This window comes from Nannospalax galili, unplaced genomic scaffold (assembly GCF_000622305.1).
Source record: "Nannospalax galili isolate Female #2095 unplaced genomic scaffold, S.galili_v1.0 scaffold328, whole genome shotgun sequence".
Classification (NCBI taxonomy): Eukaryota; Metazoa; Chordata; class Mammalia; order Rodentia; family Spalacidae; genus Nannospalax; species Nannospalax galili.
Window position 1 is genome coordinate 1,249,888 of NW_008358342.1, and position 19,154 is coordinate 1,269,041.

The window sequence follows — 19,154 nt, forward strand, 5'->3', positions numbered from 1 at the left end:
TGTGAACTTGACCCTTCTCCCACGGGGTTCACCCCATGGTCACACTGGTCGGCTATGGCTGTTTCCTCTTTGTGCAGCTCCAAGTCCATCACCCCTCCAACCCCCAAAGTGGATTTAAGTGCTCTTCTGTGCAGTGCATTTGGGTGGAAACAACCTTCTCCCTACGGTTCAGATGCCCGCCTGCAGTAGAAGATGCCCTTCCTGTACTCCTTTAAGGTTTTCTACAATGAACATGTACAATTACTGTTAATTTAAAAAAAGATTTATTTTAAGTGCCTGCATGTACATGCACCATGTACATACAAGGTACCCTCAGAGGCCAGAAGAAGGGTGGGAACTGAAGTTAGAGTTTCAAACCACCAACAGGAAATTCTTATGTAACTATAATTCATCAGATTTCCTCTGATTCACCCTGAAGTATATGTGAAAATGATGTGCATTGCCAAGAAATGCGGCATTAGATTCCAGCCTCCAGCTATCATCTTAATTTATGAGAATGAAATCAAGGGAAAGAGTCACCAGCGCATCATGCCAGTACAAAACTTTTCAAAGTTTTCAGATTGCACCAGAGCTGCTGAACAATTAAAGAATGATCTGAGACACAAGCGTTACCTGGAACAGGTGTCCCTAAAGCAGCTAGAGACGTTGTTTGGTTTTTTATGTTACTTGCAGGGACAGAGCTTGGCAGAAATAATGGAACAAATTCAATGGGAAACAACCATTGATTCCGAGGAAGACCTGAACAAACTAGATGACAAGGAGCTTGCCAAAAGGAAGAGCATTATGGATGAACTTTTTGAGAAAAATCAGATGAAGTAGGATGATCCAAATTTTGTTTTTGACATTGAGGTTGAGTTCCTACAGAATGAGCAATTGCTGTCCTGTGGCTGGGACAGAGTCAGCAGATGAGTTCTGATACCGAGCTCCATGTTTCTACAAAGAACATAAATTTGTTCTAGAAAAATATGTAAGCACTAAATGTATATATGTTGGGTCATAAAACCAGGACATTTATATTTATTATGGTAGGCCTATGAGAAATATATAAAAACGATAAAGGAATCTACCTTCCTGAAAGGACAACTCACAAACTTGTTGAAAAGATAGTTAACTGTATGAAGCAACAAAAAGATGCTTTATCAAGGCTGATGCTTTATTAAGGCTGAAAGTCAGAGCCTAGAGAACTGCAGGTAAAAGGGAAGGAGGACTCCGTCAGGGGAAAGGTAGGTCTTTGCTTGGCCTACAAAACGCTAGTGAAGTTTGTGTAGGAATCCCGATGAAGCAAAGCAGAAAGGGCATGGTAGAGACAAGAAGTAGAAAATTTTATCTGAGGAAGAGTGAGCAAATTATAGTTTGACAAGACTGGCGTTATCCTGTGCATATTACATCTTTATGTGTATTTAACTGGAATAGGGGTACCCTGCAAAGTACCCAAAAGTCACAAGTGGATGTCACCTGATGGGCAGCAGGGCAAGTCTGCTTCCCCATGATTAGGAAATCGATACTAAAGATACTCTGAAATCCGGAACCTTTCCTCATAAATGAGAAGCTTCTTTATAAAGTTGAAATCCACCCACAATAAGTGAATAATAGGTTCTGCTGGTTTAGACCTGTATGAAAATTTGGATATACAAAAAAGAGGACTTTGTCTAACAAGATCTTCTGTGTACAGATACACTTGTTCTTACTAGAATATTATCTGAGTGGTAGAAAATTTACATTTTCTACAAGGAAATTATTATTCATTAAATAGAACTGTAAATGTAAAAAAAAACGTTGTATCTTGACTTCGGGTAGTTTGCTTCTTAGTTTTCAGCCTTTGAGACTTGCATGTTTATGCACAAGTGTATGAATGAGCATGTGAGGTATGTCTTCTAGGTGATTCTATATCCATCAGGTTGACAATGTGGATCAGTCATTACAGGCCCCATCAGGACATATTTGGCACTGTCTTCAGCACCTTCTACATCTTTGTCTTCAGAAAGCCTTTCCTCCTGTTTTGTGAGCTACCCTGTATTTCCCTTGTCACAGCATTCATTATCATGTGTTGTAATTGATGGTTCAGTTCTTGGTCTGTGTGTCAGACTGTATGTTTGTAACAGCAGACACTGTGACTTATTTAGCTTCCTATTCTCTATCTGGCTACATGATGCACATACACGTGCATTCAACTGAAATTTTCTGAGTACCCACAATAAATAAGACAAATATAACATTTGTCTTGATGTAACTTCCATTTTAGCAGCATCTAGTAAGTACTTGTTTATTTGCTGAACAAACAAAAGAGCAAATGGACATTAAATCAAACAACACCACTTAAGCTCAACTTTTGATATTTTGTCTGCATGATTCTTGACATAAAACTATAACATACACAACTAGTTATTTCCTTGAGAGTGGGGATTAACCAGACATACTAACCACAGATGAATACTGTGTTTTTGTAAACTAGCTTTTAAAAAGGCTTCTTCATTTAAAGCATGCTTTGGTATTCAAGTTTTTCCATAGGCATCTGCCTTGGGGATTCTTGTTTGTGGAAGACATTTTCTTTCCCAACATGTCTTCTGCAACTAAGTATCTAATCTCCAGTGCAGGCAACCATGCTGAGTGACAAAAAATGCCAGCTGGCAGCTCCAGCGAAGGGAGCAGGCGAGAGCAAAGAGCTATCTTTTTCCGCCTATTCAGAACATTGAAATCCAATTTATTGCTGGCCACATGAGCCAAAGAAAGCAGCTCGAAGCAGCTGCTGATCTGAGAGGTTCCAGCTCCTCTGCATGAGCAGGGTGTCACTGACACTCCTCTGGCATGTCAGGATATGGGTTGGCGCGAGAGAGTGGCCCTCTTGTTCTTGTCCCTGAGGGCTGGCTCTGGGTGGACCTGTCTGGTATGGCAGAAAGAGTGATAGTGTTACTCTTTCCAAAATCATGCCAGAACCTGTTTTGCTCCTTGCTGTGGGCCGACATCCCTTGATAAGTGTGCCCAGGGTCTGTACTCCTCTTACTTTCATGCTCACTCAGTGCTGTGCTCTTAAAAAAAAAAAAAAAAAAAAAAAGCCTTGGTCTGAACACATTCCAAATTTCCCAGCGTAAACACTCCTATCTCTACCTTTGTGACATCGCTAAATGTAGTATTGGGAAGAGCTGGGCACTATTGCCCCTGGAGACCAGTGCAAACTGGTCTAATACACCTTTAGAGAGCTCCTCTAATTCACACTTACTGCAGATGTGAAATACTGCTCCAGCATCTCTGCCTTTCTACAACTACGATTATTTTTTTTTGTTGTGTTCTTTTTGAGACACAGTCTCCCTGAAGCCCAGCTATGTAGACCAGGCTGGCCTCTATTTCACAGAGATCCACCTGCCTCTGACTCCTGAGTGCTGGGTTTAAAGGCGTGTGCCACCACACCCAGGTACAACTGGGATTTTAAGACACAATTTGCAGCATACTTTGGTATCTGCTGTAACTGGGCTCTAGATGTAACATTGTGTGGCATTATTATGTAGGGGAAGGACATCAGGTAGAGGAGACATGAGGCTCAGCTCACACAGCTGGGGTTTGCTGCCCTTATGCATCATCTCTGGTGATGTATCTCCTTCTCACACCTTTCCTTGCAGTCTCTTCGAGTTTCTTTTTGTGCTACCAATACCTCATGCTCTTTTACCCTTTAAGTCCTTCCTGGAATATCCTCCCTTTCCCCTTTCTCTCCTGCCCAACTGCTACTAGTTGTTTGGGTCTCAGCTTACATATCACATTCTTGATTATTCGTGTCGAACAATGATCTTTCCCACTTGTTTTATTGGCATTCTCTAGTACGTCCATCATGGGATTTGTCGAATGGCACTGAAGCGGCTTGTGTATTTACCTGCCTCTTCTACTAGACTGTACTTTTAGTGAGGACTGAAACTTACCACCATTGCTCCTGGTACCTGACATAGTATCTGGCCCAATAAACATTTTTAGAACGAATGAATTCATTAATATGATAGCCTAATCTCAAGTATTTCACTCTTTCCTACAACTCCCAAATATCCAATCCCTTTTAAGTTGATTGTGGCTTCTTTGGGAACTGGGGAGGCTTCTTCTAGGATGTCCAACCATCTATAAGTCTCCATTGAGTGGATGCGTGTACTCATGGACTCTATCTTGACATGGCCCCCTGGCCTTTGCAAAGTGTCACAGAAGCAAGCTGAGAATCCCAGTTAGTATGTTATGAAACATGCTCATTACACATGCCAAGAAAAAAAAAAAAGCCATGCAAGGAAGAACCCCCCAAGAAGTAACTTCAGAAAGGATATCCTGGAACCAGTGAGCCTTATAATAACTGCAAGACTAAGTAAGCTTTATAGATCAGCACGAATTCTCTCAGTTTCCATGTGAGGAGGGAGGCTGCTTGCATGCTAGGGAGATGCTGACCTTTTATCTCATACAGAAAGCCACTGCTTACAAATATCTAATCACCTTCTGTAAACACAGGTGCTGCCACTCAAAACAGGCAGGAGTAGAATTTGGCTCACGTTGACTGTGCCTTCATGTTACCTGAGCGTGCGTGCTGAAACAAAATCCAGCATATTCATCTTTGCTCTTTAGTGTACATGGAAAAAAACAAGTTGGCAGGCATCTCTTAGAGGATCTGTTGAAGCCTCTAGAAGCATTGCTGTCCATAAAGTTCCTATGATGGAAATGTGTTCTGTATCGCATATTACAGTAGCATGTACCACGTGGCTGCTGCAGCTTAGGAACTGAATTTAAAATTCATTTACTTTTTTTTTTGGTCTTTTTGAAGCAGGGTCTCCCTGTGGCCCCAGCAGTCCTGGAATTCACTATGTAGACCAGGCTGGCCTTGAACTCACAGAGATCTGCTTGCCTCTGCCAAATTCATTTACTTTTAATTCATGTAAATGAAGACAGGCGGCTAGTGGCTACTGCATTGGGTGTAGAGGTTTAAATCTAACTATCAGTGACGAGATGTTCAGGAATTAAAGACCTTGTTAAATGATGTCACAGGAATGCAATAAGGGACATTCAGGTGGTTGGAAACTCTAAGGGAAATGATGTAATTTTTCTAATACATATACTGCATGTAAAAAAGAAGAGCAGGTTTGTCTGTGGGGCTGAACTTGGAAAGTAAGAGATTTAAGAGGTATATAAACCAATAGCAACACATGGAACTTGGTAGATCCTGATTCAAACAGAACATCTATCAAAAAGATTATGAGAGACTGGTGAGATGACTCTCCAGTGGTAAAGGTGCTTGCTGCCAAGACTGACGACCTAAATTTGATCCCTGGGAACAACATAGTGGAAGGAGAGAACTTGCAAGTTGTCCTCTGACCTCCCTGCATGTGCCATGGCATGTGTAGACACACACACACACAGATAAAGAGAAATTCAATTTGAGAAATTTAAGTATTACCTGGATATTTGATAGCACCAATGAATTTTTAAAATATTTTATTTATTGTTTTTATTTTATGTGTATGCGTGTATTGCCTGCATGTAGGTAAGTGCACCCATGTCGTGCAATGCCTGCGGAGGACAAAAGAGGCTGTTAGATCCCCTGGAACTGGAGTTATGGACAGTTGTTAGCTACCATGTGGGTGCTGGGATTCGAACCTGGGTCTTCTACAAGAACAGCCAGTGTTCTTAACCGCTGAGCCATCTCTCCAGTCCCGCACCAATGAATTTTTATATGTGGTTACAGCACTGAAATGTTAAAATACAATCTTTATCTTTTGAAGGTTGCTGCTCAAGCGTTTACAGCTGTAAGAGTGCATTATATCTGCTGTGTGTCAATGTCTTTCTATGGGAGGAGAAAGTGAACTGGGGAGTGGATGCACTGGGAACCACCTCGGGTTGGTAACTGCGGAAACGAGTGCTGAGTGCGTAGCATTCCTTATTGTTATTTTATCTTTCTATATTTACAAATTTTCATAACAAGAAGTTTTTAAAAAATCATCAGAGGAATACCTGTGTTGGTAAAAACATGGACAGATACCTTCCTTCCGGAATGCCAGGAACTTAAAATTTTGCCCTCAGTAGTAATTTGTATAAATTAGTCAAGATCGGGGCTGGACAGATGGCTCAGCAAGCAGTTAAGAACATTGTTCTTGCAGAAAACCCGGGTTCGAATCCCAGCACCCACATGGCAGCTAACAACTGTCCATGACTCCAGTCCCAGGGGATCCGACAGCCTCTTCTGACCTCTGCGGGCATTGCACAACATGGGTGCACTTACCTCCATGCAGGCAATACACGCATACACGTAAAATAAAAATAATTTTTAAAAAATTAAAAAAAAATAACTTAGTCAAGATCTAAACTGGGGCCTGGGAGTCTCAGTTTATGAATTTCTCTTACAGACACATGCTAGAATCTCTGTAAAAGATTGTGTGAAACAGCTTTTTAACAGTGAAGGACTGAAAGTGGCCTGGCTTGGGGAATTGGTCTAACATCTCTGACCCCAGGGTTTTGGAGTCAAACTCATTCTCTCACTTGCTGCTTGTGTTACTTTGGACTAGTTATTTCATCCCAGATTCCTCACATATAAAGTGAAAGGAATAATAGTACCTTCTCGTAGTTATGAGACTCAATGGGGCGATGCATGTAAAGTACCAGGCAGCTGGAAACATTCAACAAAGCACAATACCAGTATTTTCTTGCTTCAAAATTTTCCTTGTGTTTTCACTTCAACCTTCTAAGAAACCCCATGAAACCCATACTATTACTCTTCACCCATAGAACAGATGAAGAAATTGAGTCTTAAAAAGAAAGAGTACTGTGTTACAGTCAGCTTCCTTGGGATTATGAGAGCCGGTTGTTGAATTTCCTTGAAAATTTCCAGTTGGCTGAGAGGATGTTGATTGCCTGAAGGAAACTGGAAGTATTGGTGTCTTGAAAATGAAGAAACATGGCATTCCCTGAAGGGATCATTTGCTAAACTTTAACAGCACACTGCTACTAAGAACAGTTAGGGTACCTGTCTAAGAATGGAGAATGGCTAAGCACAAAGGAATGATGTGGCATTGTGTACATTTATTCTGTTTGAATCAGTTCCTCTTTAAGTTAAATCTTAATCTCCTGGAAAAAGCTATCAAGAGGCCGCTGTTCAACACCATGCCCCTAGAACAGTGATGCTGACATTTTAGGGTGCTATGGAATAGTCTGGAGGGGTTGTTCAAACAGATTGCTTCCCCTCACTCAGTTTCTTACCCAGTAGGTCTTGGGTGGGACCCTAAAACTTGCATTTCTGATCTGTTCCTAGAGGATACTGTTGCTGGCCTGGGGGGTGTCACACCTTTGAAGCTATGTGCTGTATATTTTGCTGTAATCCCACTTAGGGTCTCTACAGAGCCCACTGTGGTAGGATAAATCTGTATCCCCAGAAGTTTGAGCACAGGAAGACAAGACCCAACTCTTGGTGCCTCTCTCTCTAGTTGGCCCCCAGTTAGCTCTGGCCAGTGTCCCAGGAGCTGGAGCCTCTCCCTATACACAGCAGGAGGCAAGTGAAAAAAGAAACATTTCAAAGTCTATCTTTAAAGTCTGGCAGAAAGCTGCCCTATAATTACCCTAAGTGAACTAGTTACAACTTCTCTTCTATTGAGGTAGGATTATTATGAGATTGCTCACATAGTCTCGTGGAATTCAACAATGAATTTAAAGAGGATTGAAAACAACAACAAAAAAACCATCCTTCTCTTCTAGCTACTTCTGGCATCCAAATATTTGTAGAAAACAAAACCAGGAAGGAAAATGAGATAAACTCTGATTTAGTGTTTCTAATCAGAGCACGTTTCCCGAAATAACTGCTACTTTTAGAAAACAACTAAGTCTAGTTTTCTAAGTATCTCATGTTTGCAAATCCTTGAATGGCAGAGACTACTTGAGGGCATGGAGCTATATATTCATAGACTTGCCCTGGTAGCACCATGGGATTTGAAAAGCTTAGGAAGGGAGTTGACCCCCGCCCCCAAGTTTTCAGAGTTAGCTTTCCCCTGCAACAACGTCATTTCAGTAACCCTACCTAAAGCCTGAAAAGGAAATGGGTCTAACCAATGGGTTTCAATAGGAAACAGAAAAAGTACCCTTGGCTTAAAATGTACCAAGGGTTTATATCATTTGTATTTATGTGGATTCATGGAATCAGACTATGATTCCAGAAAGATGAGCTCTTACAAATAGAAGATTTATTTCCAGTTCTGGAGATCAAACCCAGAGTCAAGTAAGGAAGCACCCTGTCCCTGTAATTCTGGATAGAATTCTTAATTCTTAATTAATTATAATTGGAATTCCACTTTCTTGAGAGTAGGAACTAAATCTAGTCATTATAACCCCAGATTCCTAAGCACATAATAATTGGTGTTTAATAAACTCATCACAAAAAAACCTTAAAAGATAAAGTCAGCAAGTGATTATAAATGACAAGATGCTTTGAGAAAAGGGTAAGGGCTTTACAGGCAGAGTGTTTCGCACCCAGGTCCTTGCTGCAGTGTATGGCCTTGGGCGAGGAGGCATCTGTAGGCTCTTTTTTACTCAGTTTTCTCATTTATAAAATGAGGATCAGACAAAATCTACCAACTGCCTGTGTATACCAACCCTGTTCTAGAAACCAGGGCTAGTCGGTGAGTGCGGGGGTCAGAATTCCCGTGTGGCCTTTTAGGAAAGCCAGATACAGGCTGCAGATGAGCCTGCTGCCAATCTGGTCAGTGCCTACCATAGTAACTCTGACTGGCCAACTGTCACTGTGATCCAATGCAATGATGAATGTTGTTCGAGCCTCACAATGACCCATGACGTAGGACTTGTACTGTCTCCCCTTAATGAGGGACATGAAGCACAGAGCAGGGATTGGCTGACAGACCCATATCTGGATAATGGCTGAGCCAGATACTGCCCCAGGTATGAGAACAGTCTTTGCTTCCTTTTCTGTCTGTCCAGGGCTCCTGTGTGAATTTGGAACTCAGTACAAGTCTATCGGTGGGCTAACCTCTAGCAGGGTTGGCTGAGAACCACAGAATAGATAGTTTTACTCAGTCTTCCTTCTGAGTAGGTGGGATATATATGCACAGATGGAACCAGCTGACAATTTTGTTACGTTAGAGTAAAGGCAGCTAGGGTGGGGGCTGTATTAGCTGACTTGCCTACTCTGGGCTGGTGCAAGAGAGATCCAGTTTCCAAGTCCCTTCCTTTACCGTGCATTGCTGTGAGTCACCCATGTCTGTTTGAAGAGGCTTTCTGTGGTATCTGTAGCTATCCCTTTAAGATAGAGGCTCAGCCAACGAAGAGAGGAGTCAGAGCTATGCCGTGTCCAGCCATCCTTCTTAGAGCAGGTGTTGGACTGACTCTGAGAAGCACTTTTGGAGTCATCTCGTTAAAGTGGCTATTGAGAAATTGAGCTCCAGTGTCAGTTGGGAAGGACAGAGTGTCCAGGAATAGAATAGGACATTGCAAATGAGCTGTGAAAAACAAACCCAGGCCTGGCCTGGCTGCCTGAGCCCAGATGTGCTCCCATAGAAGCTTGGCAGAACATGTGTGTAAGATGCTGCCTCTCTGAGCTCTGCATCCAGGCTTCTGAGCAGCTTGACTTCAGTGTTTGGCTCTAGGTTCTGAAAAGCTCAGGTGGACCAGGAGGACTCAGAAGCATGAGACTCATCTGGGATCCTACCAGCTTCAGTTCCAGTTTGTGGTTTTTGGCTGAGTGGTTTCTGAGGAAACCAGTCAGTATCTCTATAGGCTGCTTACTGATTTCCAACTGTTTTCTCCCCTCTTTCTTTTCTCCCTCCCTCCCTCCCTCCCTCCCTCCCTCTCGTCCTTTCTTCCTTCATTCCTTCTCTTCCTCCCTTCCTTCCTTTCCTTACTTTCCATTTTTTCTCTTTCCTTCCTTCTTTATTTCCTTCTTTCTTTTTATGAGGAAGCTGGCTGCAGGGTTTTTTGATAGAGTCTCATGTAGTGCAGACAGGCCCAGTACTCACTATATAGCTGAGATTAAACTTGAACTTCTGGGATTACAGGCATGTGCCACTCTGTCATGAATATGGAGTGCTGGGGATGGAACCCAAGCCCTCCTGCATACTAGGTGAGCATTCTTATCTACAGAACCACATCCTCAGACCCTGATTGCCAATTCTTTTAGGGGCGTATTTGCATATGGCTTGGAGGTGCCTTTCTCTTCTGTTTCTTACTGCACTCTTTTATTCTCTTATTTATCCACTTCTCTTAAACTAAAGCACACAGTGAAAGCTTGGTTTGCAGTCTAATAGAAATAAGCATGGATCCCAGTTTTACATTTGACATTGTGAGACCTCGGAACTTAGTAAATCTTCAAATACTGCTAGCCCATACTTTACTGCTTCTCTATCTATCCCAAGCCTCAAGTTCATCTTGTGTCTTAACTTTGAGGCTCAATCTTAGTCTGTCCATTCTAGATGTGGTAGCTTTGATGATCAATGCTCTGCTAGAGTCAGGTAAAACTGCAAAAGTTGCTTCTTCAGTATCTACTATAACATCTAGCACATGGCAGGCTGGCTGGCATTCTGTCAATCCTTGTGGACTGACTGACAGAGTGACTGAAGATTATTCATGCATTATTTTGACCTGGGTGCTTTATATTTCTGTTTACTCTTTCTCATTCTAGAAAGCAGCACAGTGTTAAGGAATAAACAATAAACATTTAACAGCCAGAGGACTATGTGAAAATGAGTTATCTGTTCTAGAGTTCAGTTTTCACATCTGTCAATTTGCTACAGTTATTCCAAAGAAGAAATGGCACCAGTATGAGCCCATATGCACTAGTCTCTCGTCTCTTCCCTCACTTAGCTCCTACAACTGGAACAGGCACCTTCTGATGTCTGACTCCAGAGGGAGGGAGAGAGGCAGACTATTGTTTATTGGCTCATTGCTTCATTTTCTTACAAATCAATAAATCTAACCAGCTTGCTTTTTTGGTAGTAGGAAAAATTTCCAAGCCCCAGGGTTCAGTTTTTAGACAGAACAAATATAGGTCTTTGCAGAGCTTTCAAGTTCAGCCGTAGTCGTGTAGGTAATGTTCACCGGTTGCTTTAGGCTGGGTTGATAATTTCTTGCCAGAGAAAGCTAAGCTCTGGTCAGAGGAGAACCAATGCAATCCAAAGGAAACCCCAAGGCTAGAGACTTTAGGCTTGGCAGGCCTTGGAACAAGGTGCCCATTAATATTCCTTATGACTCAAAAATGACCAAAGATTGCTTTCCTCCCTTTTCAATTGCTCTGAGAATAATGTGAAGATCAAATTGCATTTGTAACCATGTCAGTGAAAATTACATGCTCATAAGTTATCAGAACCTTTTCTAATATACAGCCAATCTATAATGCTCACTTCCTTCTTTAAAAAGGTTCCCACAGGACTGAACTCATGTAGTAGCTTGGGAATAGAAAGCTTTCCTTTTTTTTTAATTTTTATTTTCTGACTGTCTTTTCATTTTATTAGGGCATCAGAGGGCCTGGGGTGCCAGCCCTTACAGGCAGTGGGAATCTGGACAAATAAGCAACTTGCTTTTCTCAAAGCTTCAGTTTTTTGGTCTTTAAATGTTCTTTATGAAGAAATATAGATACTATATGTTTTCTTTCTGATCCCATTTCCCTTGTAGGACAGTCTGTGCCCAGTTAGATGCTTATGCATTTAGACCCACTGCCCAGTATGGTAGCAATCAACCTTGCATGACTGCTGAACATCTGTACTGTAGGTGAAAAATATTCACTAGGTTTTGAAGATATTTCCATACTAAGATGAAAAAAATCAATGGGAAATATCTCATTGATATTTTCATATTGATTATATATCAAAACAATATTTCAGTAAATAAGATGATATAAAATATACTATTAAAATTAATTTCACCCTTTTTTTGACCTTTTTGAGACAGGGCCTCCCTATAGCCACAACTGGCCTGGAGCTCCCTATGGAGACCAGGCTGGCTTCAATCTCACAGAGATCCCCCCACACCTCTGCCTCCCAAGTGCTGGAGTTAAAGGCATGCACCACCATGCCCAGCCATTCGCCTTTGTTTTTAAGATTTATTTTTAAATTATGTATTTGTGTCTGTTTGTGTCTGTGCACATGAGAGTGGGTGTTGGATCCCCTGGAACCTGGAATTACAGGTGCTTGTGAGCTGCCTGATGTGGGTCTTGGGAACTGAACTGGGGTCTTCTACAGGAGAAGTATGTGCTTTTAACTGCTGAGCCATCTCTCCAGTCCCAATTTCATCTTTTTAGTAGTTTATTTTACTTATTTTGAGACAGGGTTTCACTCTACAGTGCAGGATGACCGGTAACTTGCTATGCAGTCCAGGCTAGCTTTGAATTCTCAGTCTTTCTGCCTCAGTCTCTTGAATGCTTCCATTACAGGTACAGGACACAATGAGTAGCTTATAATGTACTTTTTTACTTTTTTGTGTGTAAGTTGTATGTATGTGTATATATTTGTATGTGTGTGCATGTGTGTGGGGGTGAGTATGCATTGGTGTGCTTGTGCACGTGGAGGCCAGCGGTTGATGTTAGCTCTTTTCCTCAGTCACCCTCCACCTTACTTTTTGATACAGGGTCTCCCACTAAACCTGAAGCTCACTGATTTGGATGTTTCTGCTTTCTTGGAGCTGGATGACAGGCATGCACTGGAGAGGCAGACTCAGCTCCTCATGTTTCTATAGCAAGCACTTTACTGGCTAGCCATCTCCCCAGACCTTTTTAGTTTTTTAAGGTGGCTACTAAAAACCATACAATTGCACAAATGACTCATTTTACAGAATAAAAGTAATGTTCTGTATTTTTTCTATGAACATAAAAACCCACATATGTGCACAAAATTATGCACGTACATGATCATAATTTTAAAGAAAATTTGTAGATATGTCTTGCTGCATGCTTTCTGTATTTAGCTGTGCTTTGTGGACATGCTCAGTTAAAATACTCAGAGTTAACTTTGTTTTAAAACATAACTATATAGATACAAGATTACTTATGTCCCTATGGATGGGGTTTGGGGATGTTTCTGATTTTTAAATTTTTATGAACAATGTGATGATTAAGCCTCTGTACACAATCCTAGTAAACATTTCACTAGTGTTTCACTGTGAGATTACTAAATTTATAAGTATATATACTTTAAATTTTAAGAGATTAGGTAAAATTTTTAACATTTTGGGGCCATGGACCCTCCTGAAATGCTAAAGAAAGCTATGGATGTTTTCAGAAAATTGCACAGAAGGTAAATATCCACATGGTTTTTCTTAGTACCTGAAAGCATTAGAATGTTTTATAGCAAAATAATTCACCATAAAAGTAACCTGATTATTGGCCAGAAAAGATAAAGTAAGGCCTGTATAGTGGTCAAATCTGGGTTCAAAATTCCCACTTGTCACTCACAGTGTCTATAACCACATGGACATACCTGCCTTAGTTTTCTCCCCCATAAAACAAAAGGAACAAGTACTTTCCTCAGGGGGTCTAGCACACCACAGGTGCTAAGTAAACATCCCTCCCTTTTTAACACTTTGGTCAAACCCTCCCCCTCCCCAACTCTACCAAGGCACCTGTGTTTTCTGATGGAGTTAACAGATCACTTTCAGAACAAATCTAGTGGTCAGAGTTAGAATGTCTAAGTAGGAAGCTGATGTGATGGCTCAGTGAGTAAAGGCACTTGCCACCAAACCTGCTAGCCTGAGTTTGATCCATGGAACCCATCTGACCCCCACAGGCACACCATGGCATAAGTGCCTTGTCCTCCCCAAATAAATACATAAAATATAATAAAAAATTAAGATTGCGTAGCTGGGCAGAGAAGTGTCAAATATCTACTTAAAATTCACTTAAACATTTGGAGTCTTTTCTTCACACCAAGCTATTGTTTTTAAGCATTTGTCTAAACACAAGCCTTAAATAGCATTCAACTCAGAAGTTCTGTTCAAATTAGAACATTGTCAACCAAATTATAAAAGCCTTTGTGAGGTCTTCGGGTCTCAATTTATAAAATCATTACTTCTATTTGTTCCAAATTATTCACCATTCCTTCATCTGTACTGGTAAAAATTGGGATTGTTCTGAATGCCAGACCACAGCTTCCCTCTCTCACATCTTCCCACAGTATTTGGCGCAGTGCTGGATATGGAATGTGTATTTCAGTTCTTGTGAACTAGAACTACTGTCTAGGGGGATCTCAAGTGAGAAAATATGTTTTTTATGCAAATGATGCTCACTGGCCTGAACACAATGAAAACACTGACACGAGCATTTGTGGAGCGCTTCTAGTTTGCCAAGCATTGCTATACTGCCACTGCATACCCGGCTTCCTTATTCCTACAACCCTGGGGTGCTTGTTCCATTTGCACTCTTGAGACCCTGAGTCTTCAGATGTCAGATGTCTTTGCTGTGTCTCCTTGTTTAGGAAGATCAGATCTTTCAACAATGAAAATCAGGTCAGCTCTTCAGTTAAAACTATTCGGTGGCCTTTTTTGTGCTTTAATCCGATGAGTTCTTATTCTCCCACCCTTCCCCCGTGACCCTCTTCCCTTCTCAAGGACATATCCTCTAACAGTTCACAAGAAAATCTTCCTCAAGATTTTTTCTACTCTGTCAAGTATTTCTGCCCAATTCTTTAGTAGCCTCATTCCAACCCCCCCTTGATTTGTTAGAAAGTTAATTTTTTGAATCTGATGCTCATTTTAATTCTTTCTCACTTAAGTACTGTCCCAAATATTTTTTTGTGAAATAGGCCAGAGAACTGAGGTCTTTTTCTTCTTATTTCCAATCACACTTTAAGATTTCGTGTGTGTGTGTGTGTGTGTGTGTGTGTGTGTGTGTGTGTGTGTGTGTGTGTGTTACTACTTAACACCTCTCTGGTGAGGCTGCACAATCCTGAAATCCTGAGTGTAGAGACTATACCTTTCTCCCCTGTTTATCAGTGACTCCAGGGTCTGTCTGGCATATGGTAGTTGACAAGTAAATATTTGTTAAACAGGTAGGTGACGTTTAGAACAGTCAGTGTAAACAATAACTATCTTAGGTTTTTTTTTTTCTGATTTTGAAAACCCACAATGCCCAGTCTAAGCACCTATGTAAAAGGCCATGTTTATTGAAATGAAGACAGTTGAATTCACATTTTCATTTTCTTCTCTTAGTTTAACAAGAAACTGCCATCGCCCTAGTCCAAAAGAACAATGGTGGCTCAGAAGAGTTCAAAGATGAGTTGTAACACAGTCTGTCAATTGCTCGTTTATTCTGAGGCTAATGATACAGCCCCAAATAATAAAGTGAATTCACAGCACTCTTCACTTGATGTCCACCCACACAGTAAGACTTAGCCCAAGTGTAAATACTACTGACAAAACAGGGCAATGCCACTTCTAGGAGGAAAATAGGGAAAAAATACACTTGGTTGTTGAAACATAATTCTAGTTTTTGATGTTTCTTTTTGAATAAAACTTGTCGGAAATAAGAACTAATAAAAGCCTGAAAATGAATCTGCCTTCTCTTTAATTATTCTCCAAACATACAAGAGAATGTCTTTCTACAGGAGTGTGTTTGTGAGGCCTAAAGGGAGCCCTGTGGTAGGCTGCTTAAAGAGCCAGCCTGGACTGCATAGCAAGTTACAGGGCATCCTGCACTGTGGAGTGAAACCCTGTCTCAAAATAAGTAAAATAAACTAGTAAAAAGATGAAATTGGGACTGGAGAGATGGCTCAGCAGTTAAGAGCATATACTACTTCTGTAGAAGACCCCAGCTCAGTTCCCAAGACCCACATCAGGCAGCTCACAAGCACCTGTAACTCCAGGTTCCAGGGGATCCCACACTTCTGGTCTCTGTGGGCACCCATGCTCATGTGCACAGACACATACAGACACATACACATAATCTAAAAAATAAATCTTAAAAACAAAGGTGAATAGCTGGGGATGGTGGTGCATGCCTTTAATTCCAGCACTTGGGAGGCAGAGGTGGTGGTGGTGGGGATCTCTGTGAGATTGTGGCCAGCCTGGTCTCCATAGGGAGTTCCAGGCCAGTTGTGGCTACAGGGAGTCCCTGTCTCAAAAAGGTAAAAAATGGGCCCAGACAAACCTTTATCGGGGGCACATCTCACAACTTTGCTGTAATACGACTTAATTATGACTTCAGTTTGTTAGGTTTTGGATGGGGTGGGATTCACGAGGACACTGTGATGGATTACTGGGGAATAAGGAGATTATTAAGAGAGTTATTAATGCCATGGACTACCAGAGAAATGACAGCATGATAGGAGCTCCGAGTAGAGTTCAGGACACAGCACCAGACAGGGTGAGGAGGGCTCTGGAGAGAGAAATCAGAACCTGCATGGCTAAGGTGAGAGTTTGTTCTTATAGCTTTCTGAGGATGGGGAGGTTTCCACAGCTGTAACCACGCTTTCTGATTCTCCGGCAGGAGGCAGGGAAGAGGGTGCACAACAGGATGTGTGGCTTGCTCTAAATTCACTTTCCAGGTGAGAGATCCTGCTACTGGGATGTCCTTAACTAGGGACTCAAGGGACAAGGTCTCAGTAGGGTGCCTTTGGGTATCTGTGAAAGGGGGAGAGGCAGCTGTTGCAGATGCTGTGGCCTGAGCAGAGGTTAGATTCTAACATTTACGTTCTTACACAGTACATGGACTTCTTAGTGATAAGGAGACATAGCAATAAAAACCCTACAACCAAAGGAAATTCCAAGGAATCAGAGAGCCGGGGGTGAGGGTTTCTTGATATTATTTGGTCCAGCTCCCCATCATTGGGGGAATTGGGAACAGTTATAAATGATTGTGGGAGGGATTTGGGATTTAATCATCCCCACAGCGCAGAAGATTATGTGGGAACAGAATCTCTTGTACAATAGTTTAAATGAATTGCATTTCATTTCTTTATAGTATGATTATGATATCTTCCAGTGTGAAAATTTTGATCACAAACTTGGCTGATCTTAATTCCCTTAGTCTATGAAAATCTTTCTCATCAGAACAAGGAGGAAGTTTGTCAGGAAGTATAACTAACTTTATATAGTCATAATAATATAATGTACATCCATCATGGATCTGTATTTATTCTATGCAAATTATTATTTTAAAATATATTTTATTTATTATTTTTATTTTATGTGTATGAGTGTATTGCCTGCATGTATGTGAGTGCACCCATGTCATGCAATGCCGTGGAGGTCAGAAGAGGGCTTTGGATTCCCCTGGAAATGGAGTTAAGGACAGTTCATAGCCACCATGTGGGTGCTGGGAATTGAACCCAGGTCCTCTGCAAGAGCAGTCAGTGCTCTTAACTTGAGCCATCTTTCCAGTCCCATCAAATGATTTTTTTTAAAGAGACTGGGAATAGATGAATATCGTAGAGTCACTGCTCTTTAGGAACACTAGAATGAGAAACAAATAAGAAGCAAATGCCAGGGGCTGGGGAGATGGCTCAGTGGGTAAGCATGCTTGCTGTGCAATCATGCGGACCTGAGTTCAGATCGCTGGCACCCACATAGAAAGCTGGGCGTGCCTGCTTGAGTGTCTGTAACCCCAGCCATGTTGAGGAGGAGACAGGGAAGCCACTCAGGCTTACTGGCTGCTAGCCTAGCTCCAGGATTAGAAAGCAAGCATCTCAAGGGATAGGTCAACAGTGATAGAGCTGGATATCAGCAGCCCTCCACCTGCCTCCACCCACAAGTGAACACACACACACACACACAGAGTAAAATAAAAACAAACAAACAAACAAAAATAAGTAAATGGCAGTACAGGGAGATAAGCGTTAGAATAGAGGAAATGCTCTCCAGGTGATGAGAACAGGAGATAGAAGCTGGTTAGGCAGTTTAGGGCAGAAAGATCCCAAAAGAAAAGTGACCAGGTTCTTTCTTCGATAAGAGCTGGAAGTGCCCTTGAGCCTACCAACAGACTTGTTTTTGCCTAAAATCAGGCATTCCAGATGTATCTAAGCCAAAAATGTCTCTGGTTCTACCATACCCAGAGGATGGGGATGCCAGAAAGGAGGTCTAATTTTTTTCCTCATATCTGCAATCTCAGGGACCAGCATACCTGGAATGGAAAGTGGACTGACCAGCTCATCTCCCTCCCTTCCTCCACTCACTGATGCCTTACTTACTCCAAGGCAGAGAGGCTCAATGGAATCCCACCCCAAGGATCTTCCTGTTGTACAGGAGCTCTGTCTTCCTGCTCTCTCCTTAGCTCTCTAAAACAAAATACTTCTTTCTGAAGATGGAAGGTCCTCCCATGCTCATGGATTGGAAGAATTAATATTGTGAAAATGACCATCCTACCAAAAGCAATATATAGATTCAATGCAATCCCAATAAAAATTCCCATGACATACTTCACAGAATTAGAAAAAAAAAATCCTAAATTAATATGGAAGCACAAAAGACCCTGGATAGCCAAAGCAACCCTAAGCACAAAGAGCAACACTGGGGGGATTACTCTACCAGATATCAAAGAATATTACAGAGCTATAGTCATAAAAACAGCATGGTACTGGCACAAAATAAACATATACATCAATGTAACATCATTTAAGACCCAAACCTGAGTACACCCAATTTTAGCCACCTGATATTTGACAAAGGTGCCAAGAACACACAGTGGAGGAAAGGCAGCATCTTCAACAAATGGTGCTGGCAAAACTGGATCTCCACCTGTAGAAGAATGAAACTAGATCCTTATCTTTCACCTTGCTTAAAAGTCAACTTCAAATGGATCAAAGACCTCAATGTGAAACTCGAAACTCTGAAACTATTGGAAGAACATATTGGCAATAATCTACAAGACATAGGTGTAGGAAAGAACTTTCTAAATCAGACACCAGTTGCTCAGGAATTAAGGTGAACAATCAACAAGTGGGACCTCATAACACTAAAAAGCTTCTGCACAGCAAAAGAAACAATCAAGAAAGTGAAGAGAAAACCCACAGAGTTGGGAAAAAATCTTCACTAGTGACACATCTAACATCCAGAATATATAAAGAACTCAAAAAAAAAAAAAAAAAAACCTAACCAAAAAAGCAAATGACCCACTTAAAAGATGGGCTATAGATTTAAACAGAGAGTTCCCTAGGGAAGAAATAAAGATGGCAAAGAAGCATCTTAAAAAGTGTTCAACATCATTAGTAATTAGGGAAATGTAA

The 19,154-nt window shown here is 41.4% G+C and overlaps 1 protein-coding gene and 1 pseudogene across 2 annotated transcripts in view; one reads left to right on the top strand and one right to left on the bottom strand.

Moving 5' to 3' along the window:
- Sh3rf2 (SH3 domain containing ring finger 2) overlaps positions 1-19,154 on the bottom strand; it is a 119,438-nt gene that overhangs the window by 76,950 nt on the left and 23,334 nt on the right. The gene's annotated exons all lie outside the window — the stretch shown is intronic.
- LOC103724534 lies at positions 397-916 on the top strand (annotated as a pseudogene).